Source organism: Pan paniscus, chromosome 4, assembly GCF_029289425.2.
Source record: "Pan paniscus chromosome 4, NHGRI_mPanPan1-v2.0_pri, whole genome shotgun sequence".
Classification (NCBI taxonomy): domain Eukaryota; kingdom Metazoa; phylum Chordata; class Mammalia; order Primates; family Hominidae; genus Pan; species Pan paniscus.
The window spans coordinates 173,401,516-173,422,957 of record NC_073253.2 but is presented as its reverse complement, the minus strand read 5'-3'; the positions used below and the strand labels follow the sequence as shown (position 1 = coordinate 173,422,957).

Here is a 21,442-nt window from a genome sequence, read left to right as displayed (position 1 = left end):
GGTCCTGGGCCACTGAGATGGCTGCCCTGGCAGGTGGCTGTCTCCCGGGGCCTCACATGGCCCACCCAGGAGGCCGGGGTGACAAGATAACTCAGTGTTTCTAGGAGCAGCTCCTCTTCTCACACTGACAGCATTTTGGAGCCCAGTGTGGCACCCGAATCCAGAAATTCTGGCAGAGTCTGTGCCGCGTGCCTTTCTGGAGCCAGGAGCTCTGTGCCTTTATCCTCTGGGGGAATTCTTCTCATAGAGTCTTCTCTGAAGCAAGGGGGCACCCAGAAGGCTCTGGTACCCTCAAAAGGCCCATCAGTGTCTTTCCTGGCTACTTTGCTTTAAACCCAAGAATATCTGGCATCGAAGATAAAACAACTGGCCTCGGGTATTTTTCCCAAATATTAATTGAAAACATTAACTTGATTTCTCCAGACACTCTCTCTGTGGACACAGGAAGGGAGGGGTTGGCAGGCACAGGAAACATTTGCCGCCCAGCTGGGACCCATTTCAGGGGAGCCCACCCAGATGTTTCCCGGGCTGTGGGCCTCGGTGCTGGTGTGGAGGATACTGGATGGAAAGCACAACTTCCAAGTAAAAGGGAACAGAGGTAGGAAAATATGCAGAATCTGGGCAATGAGGAAGTGGCATGTAGGTTGTATAAGAAATGGCACTATCATTTTGAGTCTGGAGGCCAGTTCCTCTGCAGTGGACTCCTCATAGCCCAGGGGAACAGTTGTTCCAGCTAGTCCAGGATAACCCTAGGTTGCTTCCAAGGTGTCTCAACCCCTCACTGCATTCTCCTGACCCTCCAGGCATCTTGGCAACCCATTGGTTCTCCTGGCCAAGCCCTGGTGAAGATGGCATCTTCCCATCTCACACATCAATCTCCTGTACAGAGCTCGGAAGGGGCTTTCATCTTTAATGCTCCAGTGAGGTTCGGGGATACCGTCTGGCTCAACTGATTGAGGCCCTGCAGGACCCCCCTACCCAGGCCCAGCCTCTTCCCTGCCTGTTCTCTCCAAGGCTAGAATCCCATGCTCCCTCCTCTCACACCCTGGGACCTCCCTCAGGTGGCATGAAGGGCCTAGGAGGAGGCTGCCTCTCTGATAACTGGCACCTGCCTTCTCATGTCTAGTTTTGTCTAAGTCTCAATTTTCTCATCTGTGAAATGGGGTCAATCACTCCTACCTCCTAGGGCTCTCGCAAGCATCAGAGTGGCAGACTTCACCCATTAGCACCAGCATCCGAAAGAATCCCAGCCTGTGAAGCAAATGACTCGGGCTATATTTCAACAAGGCTTTCCTCTCCCTATTCTACCTTCTCCAGGGAAGAGCGGGAAGGAAGGAGGGGTACGTCGACAGTTGCACACATACATGTTTTCACTCGCAGAGGGTTCAGGCTGTTTTGCATTTCTAACACGAACTTCGGGTGTCCTTCAAGGTTTTTGCTTCCTGATTAGGCAACATGCACAGTGATTAACCACTTCTCCCTTTGGGTACAAACTGTCTAAAAGACGCACTGGCGCCTAATAAGGAGACATGAAAGACACCCTTTTGAGGACGTTCTGCTTCTGCTGTCTGCTTTTCATTTAAACAAGCCATTTGTTTTCAGTCAAGATGGATTGCTGGGTTACATTGGTGACTCAGTACCCTGCATAAATATGGGTAAAACTAGAAGATTCTGTGACTCCAGTGGGGCAGGGAAGATCCATGCCTGACAAGCCTCTCTGCCTCTGCCATGACATGAGTTGATGCCTTCCCCAAACCCCCAGGCCCTGTTTCTCCTGCTCAGAGCTCTGTGAGCCCCAAGATGACTTCACGGTTTCGTTGTTTTCTGAATCCTTGGGTTGCCCTGAAAACAACCTCTTCCAGTAAATAGAAATAAAAGTGCTTCAGAGTCATGTCAACAGCCGCTATCTCTCAGCCTTTTATGGCGCTTTACTGTTTAGATGAGGCAGATGCAGCCGTCATTGCTTACAGAGCCCGTACCACAGCCCCTGAGAATATCCGAAGCCACATATTCTGTTAACCCTACTATAGGGATGGGCAAAGTGAGGCCAGAGGAGTTGGGTAACACAGGTAGAAAATAACAAAGCTAGGATTGGAAACCTGACTTTCTGACACTTCGGGTTCAAACCCTGGCTCTACCACTTTATATTTGGAATCTCAGAGAAGTAGTTTAAGTCATGTGAGTCTTAGTGTTCTCATCTGCATAACAGAGAAGTTAACAGTGTCTGCACCAAAGGGAGGATGAGATGACATTGCACCTAGGAGGTCCCTAGCGTGGTGGCTGGCACAGAGCCAGTGGGCCCTGGCACTGTCTCTGATCTGGCCAAAGTGGCCCCGCCCATGTTGTTGACAGGCACACACCACGCACATCCAGGGCCCTTGTGGAGTTCACAGAATGCTGCTGGTTACAGCGCCACAGTGGAAGAGGAGCATGGCAGGCAGAATCTAAGATAGCCCCGAGATTCCTGCCCCCAGCGCACACGCTTTGTATTCTCTTCCCTTAAGTGTAGGCAGGTCCGTGGATATGATGCGGTATTACTCTCATGATTATGTTACATTATATAGAAAAGGGATTTTGCCATTTGTTCAGTGAAAGGGCAAAGCGGCCCCCAAATACCAAAGGAGCCAAAAAACCAAAGAAGAGGCACACAAATCCAGATTGTCAGTAAAGGGTGATTTATTGGGGAACCTACAGACAGAAGCGTGGTCTTGGGTGGCTGCAGGACAGGTAGATCTCCACTCTGTTACTCAACAGACCAAGGGCTCTTATATCACTGGGAAAGGGGTATGTGCTCCAGGGAGACAGTGGGAGGCAGCCCTACAGAACGGCAGGCATGCTGTATGCGCCATTTCCTATTATGACGCCTATTATTTGTGGAGTAGCATCAAGGTTGACATGTTCTTACACTAGGGACAGTAAACAAAGTAGAAATCAGGGGACATTCACAGGACTGGGGCTAATCAGAGTTCAACATGGCAGATTAGCGTCCAAGATGGAGTCACTGCTGTGTCCACACCAATTGTAATGAAGGTTACTAATCAGTTGACTTCCAGTTTGCTGAAAGGGGGATTATTCTGAGTGGGCCTGACCTAATCACATGAGTCCTTTGATTCTGGGTCAAAAGATCAGAGATAGAGGATGTCCAAGGAATTCGAAGAATTAGAGGCCTTTGCAGGGGTCCTCCCAGCCAGGAGCTGTGGGCAGCCTCCAGGAGGTATGAGTGGCCCCCAGCCAACAAGCAAGAAAAGGGGGCATATGTCCAACAACTGCAAGGAACTGAATTCTACCAACAGCCACAAAAGCTTGAAAGGGGCCTCTGAGCTCCAACAAGGAGCACAGCCCTGCCAGCACCAAGATCTCAGCCTCGTGTGACCCTGAGCATAGACTTGTGAGCTATAGAAACTGTGAGTTAAGCTTTAAGCTGCTGAGTTTACGGCAATTTGTTATGCAGCAGCAGAAAACTAACACAACAGGCAAGGCCACTATTGGGTAATCGCACACATTTTATATTACCGCAAACAAATTACTGTAAAAGATAATGGCTTACAAAGCAAGCATTTATTATCTTGTAGTTTCTGAGAGTCAGGAGTATAGGCACAGGGGCTCAGCACCTCCGCCTCGGGGTCTCTGCCTGTACCCCCTTCACCAAATGTCCCCATGGCTCATTCCTTCACTTCATTTTGGTTTCTGCTTCAATGGCATCTTTTCCAGGAGGCCCTCCTGGACACGCCAGCACCCATCACTCTCTGTCTCCCATATGGCCACTTAATTTTGTTTTCAAAACACATGTTATGCGTTAAATTTAACATATCCCAAAAGATCTGTTAAAGTCCTAACCTCCATTGCGTGTGAATATGACCTTATTTGGAAAGAATGTCTTTGCAGAGGTAATCAAGGTAAGGTGAGGTTGTACTGGATTAGGGTGGGCCCTAATCCGATGATCGCTGTCCATTTAACACGAGGGAAATGTAGACGCAGAGACAGATACACAGGAAGAATGCTGCCATGTGACTGTGAAGGCAGAAACTGCAGTGATGGATCTACAAAGCCAAGGAATGGCAGGGATTGCTGGCAGCCACAGGAATGTAGGAGGGGCAAGGAGGGACTCTCCCCTAAGCCTTCAGAGGGAGTGGGGCCTGCCCACACTTTGATTTTGGACTTCTGTCCTCCAGAACAATGAGACAGTAAATTTCTGTTGCTTTAAGCCAGAAAACTAATACAGCGCTTATTACTATCCGCTCCCCGCCTCCTGTTCTGTCTAATTTATGGTTTATAATCTGTGTTCCCTGCTGGAATGCAAGCTTCTTGGGAGCAATTGATTTTCTTTTGTTTGCTTTGGAATCCCTTGTACCTAAACTGGTGCCTGGAAAAGGACTCAATAAAAATGTACTGAGTGAATCGATGAATATTTATTTAGTAAAAACGTGTTCAAAGGTAAGTCCTCTGTATGCCATGTTCCTCTACAGTTAGAAAGGTTAAGAAAGAAATACGACAAATTCACTGATTTGTTTCAATACAAATTTTTTTTTTTGACATCTCACAAGGAGAGAGGAGATACTGTGTTTTAGGAAGAAATATTTTCAATAAAAACCTCAAAAATGAAATCCAATAAGTTATTTAGTTATGAGTAAGACCAAGGAATAGGACCTTTTACCATTTATTTTATATGTAGCCCACTGCTATATTATCATAAAATATTTGGGAACTAAATCTCACTGACTGCGTGTTTTTGGAGCAGGTCACAGTTTCACTGAAAACAAGGAAAGAAGAACTAGGCGGGATAACCCTTAAAATCAATGATGAGAGAAACCGAGACAAAATTCTGGCTTTCTGAGGCTCCTTTGAGAGTCTGATGAAAGCCAAGGACTTGGACAGAGCTGCGCATTGATGGGAAGTCACACATGTAATTTAAGGGTTGTGAAGATTTCCTGTAGCCCAGGTTAAGAACTCTTGCTCTGGAGAATGTTTCAAAGTAACTCCGTGTTCCTTGCTGCGAACACCCTCAGTTCTCTTGATGACGTCAGCTTTCCTGTGGCTGGGGGGTGAGGTGGGTAAAGTGTGTCTACATTAAAGCTCAGCACAGTTTCTTTAGGTTGCAGGGAAATAAAAATGATTTGACCCTTATTAAGGGAAATTAACTCATTTGAACACAAAATTCATAATCTGGTCTGGTTGTTCAGCATCTTTCTTTCGAAGCTTTCAAAGTGCTTCTTTTTAAAGCAACCCTAAATAAAACCCCATAGGGGTGCTGGATGACAGTGTCAGCGTTCATGAGAGGCCCACTCAGTGAGGTTTTGGGAGTGCAGGGGTTTTGCTAGGGTAAGGCTGATCATAGGGAATGTTGGAAGAGTAGAAATAGTATAGTCAGTCGTCCCTTGGTATCTTCAGGGCATTGGTTCCAGGATCCCTCATAGGTACCCAAATCCAGAGATGCTCAAATCCCTCATATAACATGGCATAGTATAATCCCAGCACTCAGGGAGGCTGAAGTGAGTGGATCGCTTGAGCCCAGGAGTTCAAGACCAGCCTGGGCAACATGGCAAAACCCCATCTTCACAAAAAATACCAAAAAAAAAAAAAAAAGCCAGGTGTAGTGGCTCATGCCTGTAGTCCCAGCTACTCTGGAGGCTGAGGTGGGAGGGTCATTTGGGCCTGGGAGGTCAAGGCTGCAGTGAGCTGTGATTGTGCCACTGCACTCCAGCCTGGGTGACAGAGTGAGACCCTGTCTCTAAAAAAATAAAGTCAAATGGCGTGTACTTGCATTTAACCTAAGTACATTCTCCCTCATACTTTAAGTCTCTAGATTACTTATAATACCTGATACAGTGTGAAAGCTATGTAAATATTGTTCTACTGTATTTTTATTTGTATGATTTTTTGTTGTGTTGTGATTTTTATTATGATTTTTTGGGGGGGATGGGGAACAGAGTCTTGCTCTGTCACCCAGGCTGGAGTGCAGTGGCACAGTTACAGCTCACTGCAGCCTTGACCTCCTGGGCTCAAGCGATCCTCTCGCCTCAGCTTCCTGAGTAGTTCGGATCACAGGCGTGTGTGACCACATCCAGCTAATTTTTTAATTTTTGTAGAGATAGAGTCTCACTCTGTTGTCCAGGCTGGTCTTGAACTCCCAGGCTCAAGCAACCCTTCTGCCTCAGCCTCCCAAAGTGTTGGGATTACAGACATGAGCCACTGTGTCCTGCCTGTGTATTTTTAAAAAATATTTTCAATCTGCGGTTGGTTGAGACCATGGATATGGAATCCATGGATATGGAGGGCTGACTGTTTACTAGCTTTTGGATAAAAATCCCAACTCTTCCACTGACGAGCTACGTGATGCTGGGCAAGTTACTTAACCAGCCAGAGCCTCAGATTTCCCATCTACAAAATGGGAATAATAACACTTACCTTTAAGGGGCGGAAATTAGGACTGATGCATTATAAGCACCTGGCACCCATGGATGCTGGTAGCTATTGCTGCTGCAGCCGTTGTTAATATTATTAATATTGACAGTGCCTTACCTTTCATAATGTATAAGCCATATCTGACTGTGCATCAGAAATAGCTGGGAAGCATTTAAGAAAAATTATTGGGCCCCATCCAAGAACTCCGGAATCAGACTTTCCTGGAGTAGAACCCAAGCATGCTGGCACCTCACTTGCTCCTCCAGGTGCGCCCCACACCCTTATCCACCTGCTCTGGGCCCCAGGAGGCTGACTCCCCATTGGGACAAAAGTGCACATTGGGATAGGCTGTGGCTCCCCATTGGGTCTCAGTTGATTCGACTGAGAGTCAGGATGGATCAGCAAAGGGATGTTCCTTCAAGCCCCTTTCCCAACAGCTGTTCCATGCAGCTTCCTCTCTTCAGCGCCTGCAGTCCTTGGGGTTGTTTTAAACAATACCCAGGATTTTTATTTAAGACAGGGTCTCACGCTGTTGCCCTGGCATGATCATAGCTCACTGCAGCCTCGACCTCCCCGGGTCAAGCCATCCTCCCTCCTTGAGCTCCCACAGCACCGGGATTAGAGGTGTGAGCCACCAGGCCCGGCCTGCACCCAGGATTTTAATCAGCCATGGATTAAGATGACAACCATGGAGACAACTGCTTGAAAGAAGAGTTTCTTACTGACGATTCGACAGCACAACAGGACCATATGGGGAAGCACTGGAGTCAGTCGGGGTGGAAGGAGCTGGGGCATGGACTGTGGGAAGGGAGGGGCGAGGCAAGCTGAGCAGGGTTCAGATTGGCCAGTTGGAATAATTCCAGTGGGCTCTGGGCTACAGGGCTGGTCTCTAGCTGTCACATACCTGGCCCATGGGTGATGAGGGCAGGGGTGTGAGAGTTACATAAAGCGGGTGGTTGGGGCACAGCTTTGGCTTGGTTGGTTTGATAGGGAGAGGCAGGTCCGAAGGCAAGGTGCTTGCTATCTCTAGGAGTTAGCTAGCCCCGGGAAGGGAGTCTCTCCCTGGCCAGCAAGGCCCAGAGATATTTCACAGCATCAGAAAATATAAAAAGCAGGCCAGGCACAGTGGCTCACACCCGTAATCCCAGCACTTTGGGAGGCCGAGGCGGGTAGATCACCTGAGGTCAGGAGTTCAAGACCAACCTGGCGAAACCCCATCTCTACTAAAAATACAAAAATTAGCCAGGTGTGGTGGGTGCCTGTAATCCCAGCTACTCAGGAGGCTGAGACAGGAGAATCACTTGAACCCAGGAGGCTGAGCTTTCAGTGAGCTGAGATCACACCACTGCACTCCAGCCTGGGTGACAAGAGCGAGACTCTGTCTCAAAAAAAAGAAAGAAAACATAAAACACATGATTACTCAGGGGTGATAAATGCACCCACTGTTCCAACCTCTGGGAACTGCACTGTCCCTTGTGCACAGCTTCCTGAGTAACTCTCTCTTAACTGCTCTGCAAATTAGCCATTGGGGTGCCCTCTGTTTCCTGCAGGGACCTGACCAATACACGAGGAATCCCCAGGTGATCCCAAGGCAGCCGGGCACTGGAGCAGATGCTTTTTAGAACCACTTCGTGCACTGCACAGAGCTGAGAGTTAGCAAAGCCTGCTCAGAGGGTCTGGTTGGATCTTCACAGTAACTCTATGGAAGGAATATTTAGGAATGGACGAAAGTGCACACTCTGGGGCTCCTGAGGGTTCCCGGGTGACCGCAGCAGCCTTCACACAGCCTTCTCCAGCGCAGCTCTCAGCATGGACGGCCGCTCAGTGGGGCCCTGGAGGCGGTGGGCTCCTTGAGACAGGAGGTATCCGGGTCCAGTGTCTTATGGGAAGTGCCACTGTATTCTGTGGGAGCCTTGATGCTTCCAGGAATACTGGGGAAATTTCGGGATTTCCAGCCCAGCAGGCAGGATGCTTGTGTCGTATGAGCGGGTGTTTCCCCCATGGCCTCGTCTTTGACCCACGTGCTGGCTTCCATCCCCTCGCTGTCTTGCACCTCTGTGTTCTCTCTCACCCTCTGGCCTGTTAATGAGCTTAGATTTAGACCTTCCCAGTCCTCCTGCAGGGGCCCTCTGCTCGACACTGACGGCTTGCCCTGGCTTCCGGCTGGGGTCTGGGTGGGGAGCTGGGAGTCCTCACGTCCTGGGTTTTAGGTGGTTTGTCTAGGCAGTCTTTCCAGTGAGGAACAGTTCTAATTGGCGGTGGGTTTCCAGGGGTCTGCTCGGCTTATGGGCACTGTGCTTGCCCAAGGACACTGGCTGCTGGCTAAGGGAAGACGTGGGGCAGGGGGCGTGGAGTCAGGTGGAGTCAAGAGCTCACGGTAGCGGACCAAGAGGGACAGACGCTGGATGGCCAGCTCAAAGCAGGCTTCGCCCCTGAGAAGTGCCTTGAGGAAGAGCTGCACCAGTTGTTGACCAACCAGGACTTTGCATTAATTTATGTGTTTAGCCCGCCAGCTGCTCTGTGAGGCAGATGTCTGCAGGCTGAGCCTCTCAGTGTCTGGATATGGAGGTGATGGAGTACTTTGGAATTAGCAAGATAAAGTTTTAAAGGGACTGATTTAGCTGGCTAGAGTGACTGCTTGCACCGGTAGACAAATGGGGTGGAAATACTTTCAAATGAACTGTGATGATTGCCATGAGAAAGACCAGTGAGAGGAGGTGCCTGGGAAGATAAAAATCAAACCCAGTTAGCATGACGAAAGCTCCCTTCTGGCCTCTGCACAGGGGATGAGTGGTTGGAGACGGTTCCGTGGCCCGACCCTGCGAGACCATTAGGACTTTGAGGGGGAATGGCCACCTCCTCCCCACGACCGATTCTGGTTATCACCAGCGGCAGGCAGCTTCCCTCGGCGAGGGCCCTCTTGATGGCTCTGCAGACAGGACGGGGGCTCTCTGAAGAGGGGAGGTGCTGGCGGAAGTCCCCTGGGCTCCATCAGAAGTGTGGTTGGACATGAAGACAGGTCCCAGCTGCCAGCTGCTCGCCTTGTGCCCAGCTCCCCCGAGAGTGCTCAGCTGTGGTCTTTCCCCGGGGCCCCAGCTACAGACTGCCCATCGGCCCCTCACCATCGAACATCTACTCTTGGAACTGATGCACCTGCAGAATTGGAGTTTCAGCCTTCAGCGTGTGTGTGTGATGGAGCTTCGTAGAATGTGGTGGGGCTTAGAACAACAGTATCTCAGAGGAAGGATGTGCATCTCCCAGGCCAGGCTGGGACCAGGGAGGGATGGGCGGGAGATGAGCCGCAGGAGCCTGCTCACTGCGCAGTGTCCCAGGGGTAACAAGCTCCTGCCTAATCATGTTCAAAGTTAGGAATTCATCCACTCCTAGGTATACACCCAAAAGGAAGAACACGGAGACCCAAACAGGTATTCGTACACCTATGTTCAGGGCAGCATTGTTCACAATAGCCAAAAGGTAGGAGCAACCCACGTGTTTATCAGAATGGATAGACACAATGTGGCCTATCCACACAACAGGATACGGTTCAGCTTTCAGACGGAAGGAGATTCTGACACGTGCTGCAACATGGACGGACCTTGGGGACATGGTGCTGAGTGAAATAAGCCACACACAGAAGGACAAACACGGGATGATTCCACTTATGTGAGGCACCCAGTCATCAAATTCATAGAGACGGAAACCAGGATGGTGGGTGCCACGGGCTGGGGGGAGTGGGGAGTTGGTGTTTAATGGGTGCAGAGTTTCAGCAGGGGAAGATGAAAGCGTCCTGGAGGTGGAGGGTGCTGATGGCTGCCCAGCAGTGTGAATGCACCTGCTGCACTGAGCTGTACCCGTAAAAATGGTGAAGATGGGAAATTGTATGTTATGCATATTTTACCACAATACTTTTTTTAATTTGAAAAGTTGGGAATTTATAAATTAAATGTGGGGTCCTGTGCCCCAGAACACAGTTGAGGAGAGCTGCAGGCTCCGTGACCTCAGACCCGGCCCTTCCCTCCAGGCTGCCTGGGGGGACTCGAGGGAGGGGAAGCTGCTCTGCGTGTGGCCTGCAGCCTGAGGTCAGCTCAGAGGGACGGGCCGGGTGAGGCCTGGGTGTGAGCAGACGAGGGAGGCAGGGTGAGGATGAAACGAAATAATCATCTCGTGCCCTGCAGGCAGTGTCTAGCCCACAGGAGACGAGCGGTGGTTGTTGATATTCTTGCATTCACCATCATCACACTGACCCCTAGCCCAGTCCATCGCCCTTTGACCCACGTGCTGGCTTCCATCCCCTCCCAGTCTTGCACCTCCGTGTTCTCTCTCACCCTCTGGCCTATTAATGAGCTTGGATTTAGACCTTCCCGATCTTCCTGCAGGGGTCCTCTGCTCTACACTGGCGGCTTGCCGTGGCTTGCCGTGGCTTGCCGTGGCTTCTGGCTGGAGTCTGGGTGGGGTCTGGGTGGGTGTGTTCATCCTTCGTGAACACACAAGCACACCCCAAAGCCGGCGCTCTCTTTCTGGCGCTCAGATTTCTCACCGTCTTTTCCAGCTATGGAAACCACTCCCAACATAAGGAACACACACCCCCAGAGGCTGTCAGGTGATGCGTGGGTGGAATATTAAATACGCCTGTCCGCTCCGGAGAGCATCGCCGCCTTCCAGTTCCTTCTCAGTGGTGTCAGGAGAAAGGCTCCTGTTGGTGCCCGTGTGTCCCTAACGCCTCTGCAGCGCCTGCAGTTTCCCTTTCTCACTAGCATGGAAGGCAGGCCTCGGACTCCAGCCTGCTGCAGTATCCGCTTATAATTTCATAACTTCCCTTCTTTGTATTTATTTTTAGAGTTTCTTTCTATTTTTGGCAAGTGGAACTGGTTTTTTGTTTACCATAGTGTATAATGTTTACTTTAAAAATAACTTTTAAAAATGAGTCAATTAAAAAGAATTAAATCAGTACTAGGAGAAGAGGTCTGTGGCTCTGGCAGAAATCACGAAGCGGGTGTGCCGTGGGGTGGGGATTTGGCAACACACAGCTGCAAGCTTGAGAGACCTAGAGAATTTCCACAAATCCTTCAAACCCTCGCGCAATGGGGACCTCCTCTCTGTGGTTCCCTCCGACTACCGCCCCCTAAACAAGACAACACACATAGCTATTAGAGCACAGATTGCACTCTACACAAACCGCCTCTGTGTAGTCCGGCTAAAGAACACACTTCCTAAGGCAGGGAGTGGGGCAGGGTCACCCTGCATCACCAGCCCCCAGCTTAGCGTGGCCCAGAGCAGAATCAGGGATCGTTTGTCACTTAGAGGCTGCTGGCCAAGGGGGTGGAAGGGTCTCCACCAGGGACAGGGAAGGGCAAGACCCACACATTTCTACAAGGAGAGGTCAGTGTCCCAGACCTTCCCAAAGGCCTCAATGGTTCAGGCAGCAGAAGTTCCTGTTCCTGTCCCTAAAGATGTCAGGTCAGAAAAAGAATACTGAGCTAGCTCCCTGTGTAAGTGAGGGGACATAAAAGAAGGACCCCCAGCTCAGGGTTCAGTCCACATGTCTCAACTCACCTTCTTACGAGTTTCTCCAACTTAACCTGGTCATAACAGCAGTTGTATGTGCTGCCACGGCATTTTACATATATATATATACACAATGTCACTTATTCTTCAAAATAAATCAACAACACAGGGACTATTATCCCCATTTTACAGCTGGGGAAACTGAGGCTATGGCTTCCCCTGCAGTCACACAGCTAGGCTAGGGACACAAATCGACATCTCCTAACTCCGGTATCCATTCTGCTGCCTTCCTCGGACTTCCATGTGCCCAGCTGACCCCCAGACGTGGCTGTCCTTCCACCTGGCCAGCCTGGCACGGCCAGAGCTGCTCCAACAGTCCTTCTCAGCTGGGCTGGAAATGTAATGGATCCCATACAGACACCCATTTGGCTCCAGATGAATGGTAACCATGGCTCAGGTGTTTTCCAGCATGGCCAAGGGGCTGCAGGCTGCAGGGCCATCCCCTGCAGCAGCAGGGACACAGGAAACAGCAATACGTGGGTCCCTGGACTGGTGAGACCCAGAACCTGGGGCCTCTGACATCAGGGCTCAAGGTGAGGGTGCTGCCTCATCCTGTTCCTCTGGCCCCTGGAAAGTAGTAAGGCCAGGGGTGCGCAGACCTGTCTCAGTTTCCCGTAGCTGAGTTTGAGAGCTGGGACCTTCCAGCTTAGGAAGCCTTAGAATCAACACAGGACGAAAGGTCCAGGCTTGCTTTTGTGACGGCTTTAAGAAAAAAGAACTTGACTTTTTCAAAACAAGCTACTATGTCAACAGCAATGGTGACAACTACCATTGCTACTACCAGTGGCTAGCAAGCGCTGCTCTGTGCTCTGCAGATGTATCAAATCCTCACCACCCCCATAGGTCCTGTCAATGCCCCCATTTTAAAAGATGTGGAAGTGGAGGCCGAGAGGAGGGAGGAGGCTGGAGAGGCATTTAGAAGGCCTCCAACACCGGCAATGATGGGAGTGAGTTTGCGTTGCAATGCCTCTGAGGCCCACGGCTTGGAGGCCGATGTGTGTCTCCCACGATGAGATTCATGGGGGTCGTTCACCAGGATGGGATTCAGGAAAGAGGTGGCGCAGAGGGGAGACTGAGGGACCAGGGTGATGTGGACACAATGGCCTTGAGGTGCACTCACCCCGAGGCTCTACTGTGTTTTGTGTCCTGAAGTGTGCTCTGAGTTAGACTCGCCATCCGGAGCAGGCAGGAAGCCAGGCAAGCAGCGAGTCCACACCACCGCTGGTTGGCACTGACCACCCCACATCTCCCTGCCCCTGCACGCCAGTCCCTCAGAGGACTCACTGCTGTTGAATCCCCAGGACAGTCTACTTATTTACCGTGTGTAGCACGGTCACTCTGCCTCCCCATCTCGTGAGAAAGTGACCGCCACCCCGCGGGGACTTTGCTCTTCTGTTCACTGCTGCGTTCCCGACACCAAAGGGCTCAGAGCCTGCTAGAATATTCTAGAGAGGGCCAGAAAGCACACTGAGGCCAGAGTGGGCCTCTTCCTATTTCAGGCTCTGAAAGTGGCCCAGTCTTGCCCTGGGTGCTGTGGGCCTGTCCGCCAGGAGGGGCTCCTCAAGGCTGCACAGCAGGCTTGCTCGGAGGCCCATGTCAGAGGGGTTATCTGCCTCTGTGTGAAGAATGCTTTTAAACCCGTGCCTGGGTTCCTGACCTTCTGAGAGAGAAAACAGATGCACCATTTAACCCTCCTTGCTCCAGAGGAGCCCAGCATCTCCAGTTTTAGGGAGTCCGGTCACGCTAAAGAATGTCAGGCTTTTGCACCCTAGGGGTTAACGACAGCCTGGTGTTCTAAGTCCCAGAGCTCGCTGCAGGATCTCTGAACCCCCAGCCTCTGAAGCTTTCACCTGTCAGCGTTCTGATTAACAACTGGAAGGCCGACCCCTGTTTTCTGATGGGTTCCGTGTACACGCTGTGCAAGGCTGTGAAGGTGGAAATGCTATTTTCTTTTGCCACTGGGAGGTCAGGAGCACTTAATAAGACCCCTGTCCCCACCTGGCTGGGCTTTGGATATGATTTTTAAATCAAGTGAACTATTTTTAGGGCCCTACTCAAAGCTACCTCTTCATCCATGTTAATGATCATGCATGAAAACCGTGTCGCCATTTACAAGGTGGTGTTCTGTAGGCAGCAGTGGCATTTTGGAAGGAGACTGAGCTTAGAGCTGAAGACTTCCGTTCAAGCACAGAGCCACTGTGTGACCTTGGGCAACTCAGTTAACCTCTCTAAGCGCTGCTTCCTCATCTACAGAACTCTGCCACATGGAATTGTTATAAGGCTGAGGCCTCACGGGATCTGAGAGCTTACACCCAACATCTGGGGCAGTTTTGTTTGGCTTGCAGTGTCTTAAAGCATTTGAATCATTGCCCATTTAAAAATTTAGGCGCCCTTTAAAAATCCAGCCTTTTCTATTGTTTAATGGTGAAGTGGGGAAGCTCTAGCAGCACGGAGCCGGCTTTCGTGCACTTCCACGTCAGGGCTGAGTGACCGCCGCAGCCTTCACAGGTAACCTGGGGCTGGACCTTACGAATAGCAATGTGCTTGTAATCATGTGTGTTACACCAGGAAGAAACTATTTATTGTGTCTAAGTGGGGTACGTGCACATTGAAACCACACAAGTGACCATCAGCGGCCGAATGGATAAAGAAAATGTGGTATATGCACATGATGGGATAGTATTGAGCCCCTAAAAGGAAGAAAAATCTGACATGTGCTCCAAGAGGGATGAGCCTGGAGGATATCATGCTAAGTGAAATAAGCCAGACACGAAAGGGTAAATACTGCACGATTTTACTCATAGGAGGTCTTTAGAGTAGTGAAATTCATAAAGTAGAGTGGCGGGTGTGGGCTGCGGGAGTGCGGAATCGGGAGTTAGTGTTCAGTGGGTATAGCATTTCACTTTGGGAAGATGAAAGAGCTCTGGCAGTCGACGTGGTGATGGCCACAAGGTATCGCGGATGCACTTAATGCCGCTGAGCTGTACGCTTAAACGTAGTTAAGATGGTACATTTTGTGTTATGTGTATGTTACGGCAGTAAAAGGGGGTAGGTGAACAGCTCCTGCCAGCTGGTGTTGGGGAGGCGGCAGATTTCTCCCCATGAGCCTGTGGCTGTGCTCACGCCCGGCCGGGAGGCCCACAACAAGAGGTTCGTTCCGCAGCCTGAGGTCTCTGCACGCCCAGGCTGGTTTCCGAAGAGCAGCAGGCCTCCTGGTATTTACGCTGCATGGACCAGGCAGGCCAAAGGGCTCATACCTGCACAGTGTCCGCAGCCACAAAGGGAGGACCAGATGTTTGAGCTCTTCCTTGTTTATAAACAAAACGTCCGTTCCCATCCAGACCCCCTGTGTTTACGCCACGGCAGGGCTGGGGGCCACCGTGCACATTTGGAAAGCATCCTTGGGGAAGCCTGTGTCCCACTCGCCTCTCAGCTGTGTGACGGAGTGAGTTCATCAACTTCTCCTCCCCTGGCTTCCTCATCGGCAAAGCAGAGACACTAACAATACCTGCCTCATAGGGTGGGGTCCCAGTGGTGGTTTCCAAAGTGCGGGGGACAAGGTGTGGCATGCAGGGAGTGCTCCTATTATCATGATTATTGTGATTATTCCTGCATCTTTTCCTGCCCTTTCCTCCCATCCTACTCCCACACCTTTCCAGACCCAATAACAGTTTCACTCCACCTCACAGCCTCAGCCCAGGGAGAGAATACCAAATCCACACGCATCTTGACCTTTCTCAGAAAAGAAACTTATTTCCACACATCTGATGAAAAGCAGTTTTCTGAAACACTTAAAATTCAGAAATGCTTATTTATTTTCTGGAAAGAATAGAAAGAAATCCTTAATTTACTTGCATCTTACCTAGCCTGAAGTAAAAACGGTGCTTGTAGCTTAAGGGTATGCAGCTCTCAAGATAACTGGAATCTTTGGAGCAAAAAAGCCCATCCGTGCTGCTGAAGTTCAGATGCACTTAAAAAAATAGTTTCCTTTGTGTCGCTGTGCGGTGAGGCGTGAAATTGCCCCTAAGCATCCGCTGACTTGGCCTTTGCACATTTCAGCCCTTGCAACCTTTGCGTAAGGTACATGGTGCCAGCCTTCAGCTGGTTCTGCTTTGCTAATTATTCCAAATAAAGAGCAAACGCTGCCTTCCTGTTTCTCTCCTCCTTGTTCCGCAGTCATCTGCTGTCCGTAAATTTTCACCAAGTTTCACACCAATTTCCATTTTGGCTCCAGCTCTGAAGACGGAACCATGGGGACATTTGTTAATGAAAAATCTGGGAATTTTGATGTGGGAAACGTTCTTTTGCTACAGGCATCTAATTGTTGAGAGGATCTGACTCGTAATTTGTGGTTAAATTTGTTAAATCCCGGAAGGTTTTGATTTTTTTGTTTTTGTTGTTTCAGTAATGCAGAGTCAAAATTAAGTTAAAAAATTGTTCTACCTTTGTATTTGGCCTGGTTGTGCATTTTCATCAGCTGTTATGGATGGAGGATACTGAATAGCACAACAATAGTAATTTGGGGATTACTCAATGGGGGTGATTTATAGAAACTCGAAGCTCTTAACATAATGTTTTGTTAAAAATGCTTCCTCTTGTTGTGCCTGATTTAATACAGATTCTTCTCTTTTGTTCTTTATTCCTTTAAATGATTGAAGTAAGTTAAATGCATACAGGTTTATCTTAGCCTCAAATGCAAAGATAAAAGGAATCAATATGAAAAGCACCCTATAAGTTACATCAGTGACAGAAGAATGTTGAATTTTCATTACTGACCAGAGTAAATGCCTCAGCTGCTTTTGTTTAAAAGCTGTGTTGGGGATTGGGCCTGATTGCTTGGGTGGGGGGGAACCTCTTGGAGACTCCATGTCATCTGTGAAATGACAGTAATAAAACCAGAGTTAAATTATGTGGAAATGTTTACCATGCATGGCACAGAGGAAATGTTGAGTAGATGGCTACTTATATCACAAGCCCCTCCTCCCATCCTTCCAAAATGCTTAATAAGCTCCTACTATGAGCCAGCAGCTGTGCTGGGTGCCAAGAACACAGTGCTGTGCAAACTCACCAACTCAAAACCAATTTGCAGTGCACCGTCTGATTGCCTGGACAGGAACTTTCGCGGCAGTTCCTTGAAGTACCACAACTCATCCGCCTCTTCCCTGACATTTCCTTCTGTTCTTGAACTTGTGTAGAATTCATTGTCTGTGTTCTCCAATTTGCACCCCTATATTTTCCTCCAACATGCCATTGCTGTCTTGAACCCCTATTATTTTGAATAGGATAAAAAACCCTACCAGTGTCCTTAATATGTGCGGAGAACATGTTTGTGCTTGCCAAGACTTCATTTTATCCTCTCACAAACTCCCTGTTAGGTGAATATGGTTCTCTACCTTGTATTACAGGTGAGGAAACTGAGGCAAATTGCCCAAGGCCGTGAGCCAGCAGGAGCTTCTGTTTGTAAGGACTGTTGCATGCTGGCTACTCCAGTCTCTCCAAGTAGACAAATCATTTAAAATACCCTCTAAGCATTCCCACAGTTATCTAAGCTATTAAAAAATGGTTTGTACTTTCAGAGGGCATTGCCTGCTCACCATGATGCCGAATAGGCCCTCCTTGGGTGGACTCTCCCTGTGGCTAACCAGGCCCAGCGACTGCTAGAGCCCAGTTTGGGAAAGCAAGAGGCACTGGGGATGGCAGGTCCCTTGGCCTGGCTCTACTCAGCTCCTCTTCCAGGCCTGTGGGTGATGGGCCTGTCTTTGCCGCGGCTGCCCCTTGTGGTGGAAACAGCCATTACAGCTAGTAGAGGTCACCAGGACATGGCCAGGCTGGCCTCGTGGCGGTGGCCAGCCTGGGCACACACTGATGCTCCTGTGGAGAGTCCTTGTGGCCACAAGGTTGGGAGAAGTGACTTGTTCTTGAGGGGCGAAGCAGCACGAGGAATTCGGCCCTGGGCTGCAGCCAGTTCCCATCTCTGCACAATTTCGTGGAAGTCCCCTGGTCCTGCTGCCAAAAATGTAAAGTGGCTTGTTTCTGTTCCCCAACCTGCCTTAGAGGGCAGCTTTCTTAAAGGGCTGCCATCCGACTTTCCCATGGGAGTTTATGCTATTTATTTCTTTACGTTTAAAAAAAATGGGGGCATGAGCTGAGACCCCCACAACTTGAATGTTATAGAATAGGGGAAGGGGCAATCTTGGGTGTCTCTCTTCCCTCCCCCACTGACTGAAGACCACAGGGCAGCATGGTCTGGGGCTTGTTTTTTTATTTTTGTCCATATATCCTAGCAACATACGGCTGGTAAGACCTTTTATAAAATGTGAAGGCCAAAAAATGTCCATGCATGCCAGGGGAACAGGCATAAGATAAGAAAAGCAGGGCAAAGGGATTCCGTGGGTTTTCACTGGAAGCAAAAGGCAGCCAGCTAGGGTGGGATACTTGTCAGACTGCGTGGAAAGCATCTGGGAAGCCGAGGCTGCTCGACAGTGGGAACCTGAAAGCTGTTTTCCCGTCTAGAAGAGGAGAGCCACACCAGGATTTGGACATCTTTTACTATTTCGCCCTCTCACAGAAGCTCTTCTGAGAGCCCAGATGATGTTTCCCAGTTTGGATGAACAGGTTATTAGGATTATTTTCTCCACTTGACAGAGCTTTCCTTACAGATCCCAGCAGCCCACCTGGCACTGCCCTGTCTCGGTGGCTAGACGGCTGGTCCATCCTACTGGGATGGGCAGTGCCATGCTCATCTTTGCCAAGGGCTTTTTTCTTTGTGGTTATTTTCCCCTTGGGGTAAAGAACTGTGGGTGCCATCTGTCTGTGCCTGGGGAAGGTGCTTCTGTAGTAGGTCTGCTGTGAATTGTTTAGTTGATAAAATCTGGGGGTTCTGCATGGCAAATCCTCTGAGTTCTTGGCTGTTCAGGAGACTGTTGGAAGTGATTAGGAAAAGCAGAAATAAACACACTATGAACATCACAGCTGGGTTTTCCCTAACAAATCCCAGGTTCGATGCTTTTTAAAATCTATTTCTATAATTATAAACTAAGGCATACACATAATAGAAAACAGAAAATATAAAGAAGGAGATTTTAAAAACACCCATTATACCACCATAAAGAGATAACAGTTGTTATTAACATCGTGTTGAATTTTCTTCTTTTGGCTTCAAAATTGTATGTGTGCGTATAACAAGACAGAACACTCTCTATTAGTTTTGTAGCTTTTTTCCATCCTGGCCATATCATGAACATTTCTCCATGTCATTAAATTGTTTAGGGAAGAAAATCTTATTTGAAATGTCTTCTAACCCTTTTTATATTAATTTTTTGAGACAGCATCTTGCTTTGTCACCCAGGCTGTAATGCAGTGACACAATCTCAGCTCACTGCAACCTCCAACTCCTGGGTTCAAGAGATTCTCCTGCCTCAGCCTCCCAAGTAGCTGGGATTATAGGTGCACGCCACCACGCCCAACTAAGTTTTGTATTTTTAGTAGAAATGAGGTTTCACCATGTTGTCCAGGCTGGTCTCAAACTCCTGACCTCAGGTGATCCACCCGCCTTGGCCTCCCAAAATGCTGAGATTACAGGTGTGAGCCATTGCCCCCGGGCCCCCTTTTTATTATGGAAAAATTTCAAACACTGTACGAAAGTAGAATGATGTGAGCCCCACATACCAGTCACCTGGTTTCTGCAATTACTAAATCACAATTCTTGTTTCATATGTAAACATCTTGTTTCCCACCTATTAGCCACCTGGGTAATTTGGAGGCAAATTATAGACATGTTTATTGTTTTGGCAAATATTTAGTATAAATATTTAAAAGTCAAAGGCATTTTTAAAAATCACCAAAATACCATTTATTACACGTAAACAAATTAAAAATTAACAAATATTTAATTTCCAGTAGCAATCCAGTTGATGTGCAAGTTCCCCAACTGTTTCATGATTCTTTGGTGGTTTGAATCAGGATCCAATCAAGGTTCCCATATTGTGATTGGTTCTTGAGTCTGCGAAGTCTCATTTAGCCCACAGGTTTTGCCTCCTTCCCTTTAATTTTGTCTTACAATTTATTTGTTGAGAAAACTCAGTCCCTTGTCCTGGAGTTTCCCACCACCTGGATTTTGATGATTGTCTTCCTGTGGTGTCATTTAATAGATTCCTCTGCCCCTGTATTTCCTGTAAACTGGTGGGTAGATCTGCAGGCTGCATGAGCTTCAGGTTTGGTTTTGGGGGTAAGAATATTAAGTGGTGGGGTGCACCCTGCAGGAGGCACAGAACGAAGGTGTTCCTTTTTGTGACGTTCACAGCTGTTGATCATGCTTGCCCAGATCCATTCTATAAGGATTTGTAAAATAATGGTATTTTGATCCTGTTACTCTTCTTCGTTGTTTTGTTTATTTTTTGTTTGTTTGTTTTGTTTCTTGTTTTTTTTTTTTTGGAGACAGAGTCTTGCTGTGTCGCCCAGGCTGGAGTGCAGTGATGCAATCTCAGCTCACTGCAACCTCCACCTCCTGGGTTCAAGTGATTCTCATGACTCAGCCTCCTGAGTAGCTGGAATTATAGGTGTGCACCGCCATGCCCAGCTAATTTTTATAGTTTTAGTCAAGACGGAGTTTCACTATGTTGGCCAGGCCAGTCTCGAACTCCTGACCTCAAGTGATCCACCCGGCCTCCCAAAGTACTGGGATTACAGGCGTGAGCCACCGTGCCCGGCCCTGTTACTCTTCTTTCTTTATTATCTGGAATACTTCTACAAAGAGAACTGCACCCCCGCCCCCTGCATCCACTGTTCAGCTACCCTGTGGTACAGTTCACTTAGGAACAGCAGGATGGATGTTTTTATTTTTTCTCCCTTATTTACCAGTTTTCCAAATAATGAGTTTGTTCCCAGCATCCTCCAGAAGTGACCACTGAGTTCTGTTTTTAGTACCATTATGACCTCACATATCTAAACCTGTTTAATGTATTTCAGTCAATCGCAGTTATTTCTATTGACGCCCAAGGGTTCTCATCTTTGGACGGTGGGAGCTTCAGGGTGGCATGTGAGTCCTTTTGACATGACCCTAATTGTCCCTGGTAGTTTCTTTGCTTCCACTATGACAAGATGGTCCAGACTGACCTTATCTGTTCTTTTAAAGAGGAAATATATAGAGACCACAATGAATATGGGTGCTGTGGATACCCATTGAAACTCATTAGTTATTAGGCCTTTTCAGCACAGAACTAGAAAACGTTTGCCTATTTGTTTTTAAGACAAAATGCATCTTAAGTGCATGCTGCTGTTTTCAGTTTAAATTCAAGGCTACCTAGTTTTACTTAACATGATCTTTTACTCTGGCTGAAAATCCTGCCTCTCAGCAGCAGCACCTAACTCACTTGCTTTATTCCATGATACACATGCAGCAGTCTGAGGATGATAATCGCAGCACTGCCTCCAACAATCTGTGAAATTGTGTTACCAAACGCAATTTAAGTGGCTT

General features: G+C 48.6%; 1 protein-coding gene across 1 annotated transcript in view; it reads left to right on the top strand.

Moving 5' to 3' along the window:
- Nucleotides 1-21,442, top strand: part of COL23A1 (collagen type XXIII alpha 1 chain) — a 351,166-nt gene that overhangs the window by 109,640 nt on the left and 220,084 nt on the right. The window lies entirely within an intron of this gene.